The following is a 1,844-nucleotide window of genomic DNA, read 5'->3' as shown; positions in this document are numbered from 1 at the left end:
ATTCGCCTATGTAAAGAAAGCGCTTTTAAGGTAAAAGCGCTCTTATAGGTCTCCACTTATGAAAGCGCTTTTAAGGTAAAAGCGCTCTTATAGGTCTCAGTCTCACATCTATGAGTTTCACACTTATGAAAGCGCTTTTAAGGTAAAAGCGCTCTTATAGGTCTCATGGGTTTCACACTTATGAAAGCGCTTTTAAGGTAAAAGCGCTCTTATAGGTCTCAGTCTCACATCTATGAGTTTCACACTTATGAAAGCGCTTTTAAGGTAAAAGCGCTCTTATAGGTCTCATGGGTTTCACACTTATGAAAGCGCTTTTAAGGTAAAAGCGCTCTTATAGGTCATTTATAAAAATTATAATAAATCTAATATTACAAAATCCCTGACTTTCAGAAATCCCTCTTTCACTCTCTCTCGTTCGAAGCTCTCGCTGCCCTGGAAAAAATTCCACAGAGTACCTGGAAATCTCAACGATAAACACTGCAAATTTGAAAGAGACTGCATTCGAAAGAGAAGGATTCAATACCTGGAAATCTCATTGCGTTTTAAGGTTAGGTTTTCGTGTCTTTCTGTTTTGCCCTAGAAGTCAAAGAATAGGTGGTCGATTTTGGTTTGAATGGACTTGCATTGCTACATTATGGGTTATTTATTTGTCAGTATCGATTATTAGAGTTTGTGACTATGTTTGCTTAATATTCTGTAACTTACCGAAAGTTTCATCTTGTTCTGATATAAATGATATTCTGTAACTTGCATCGCCATTGACTTAGAAATAATGTTGGGAGTTCTAATAGAATCAGTGCCTTTTCAACATTTGTTTAAATTTGCTGAGAAAGTAGGAAGGAATGAACTGATATGTTTGCACCATTGTATCCTCATATTCTAACTATTACTGAAATTTCTGAAAGTGATTTTGATGTTAAATGTTGGATACTCAAATGGAATAACTTTGTCTGCTACAGTGATATATGTGATATGGTTTCAAGAACTTAGAGCAATGTCTCATATTTTGGCAATCCTATTACATGTTGGTTTGAATGAACAGTTAAACTTCAAAATGTACATTCATATTTTGGCATAACTTTGTCTGCTACAGTCATATTTTGGCAATCCTATTTAATGTTGTAAAATGATATTTTAATATTATGTGAATTTTTAAGATGGTCACTGTAGTGTAAAATGAACCCTGATGGACTATATGTACATTTTTCATGTGCTTGTCTGCAGGTTGTTGAGTATCGTGGTGAGCAAATAGGAGGTCTTGAGGATCTGAGGGAACCATATATGTTGTTTTCTTCCTTTATAGATAAATTCTTGCTTAGCTTTTATTACATGGTTTGCGTCTAATTGAAAACTTCACGTCTTTGCCCATTTCAGGTTCTTACAAAATCGGTACTGCGTCTGAATCTGTTAATGCAGCTTACATATTTTCTAGAAAAGATCTTTCTCGGTATGTCTTTCAGCTTAGATATTATAGAAACCCAAAGCATGTGTTTAATCATTTAGTATCTAGAATGAATCATTATGTTCAATTATTCATGTTAAGCTAATGAATCAAGTTACCAAAATATGTTAGTTATGTATGTTGCTTTATTATTTGACCTTGATATGCAGGCCTGCTATACAGATTCCCTGCGCAAGCAAAACTGTTGTAGTTGTCCGGTTCTGTCCTATATTTTTTAATCTCAAAGCGACAAACTCAGGTACTTGTGCACTTAGTATAGTTCTATTTACAACCAGTAACTATGTACAACCAGTTATATGTGGTACTGTTCCAATTAAACTGCCTGTGTGGGATGTATTCCGTCTTAAATCTATATGACCTCTTACTAGTAAAGATCATGAGT

The 1,844-nt window shown here is 34.7% G+C and overlaps 1 long non-coding RNA gene across 1 annotated transcript; it reads left to right on the top strand.

The window, feature by feature from the left end:
• Positions 1-485: 485 nt before the first annotated feature.
• Positions 486-1,635, top strand: LOC127135517 (uncharacterized). Its single transcript, XR_007808596.1, has 3 exons — positions 486-547; positions 1,225-1,447; positions 1,612-1,635. It is a non-coding gene; the product is annotated as an uncharacterized LOC127135517 (long non-coding RNA).
• The last annotated feature ends 209 nt before the right edge of the window (positions 1,636-1,844 follow it).

The sequence above is a fragment of the Lathyrus oleraceus genome, chromosome 4, assembly GCF_024323335.1.
Source record: "Lathyrus oleraceus cultivar Zhongwan6 chromosome 4, CAAS_Psat_ZW6_1.0, whole genome shotgun sequence".
NCBI lineage: Eukaryota > Viridiplantae > Streptophyta > Magnoliopsida > Fabales > Fabaceae > Lathyrus > Lathyrus oleraceus.
This window is presented reverse-complemented; position numbering and strand designations above follow the sequence as displayed.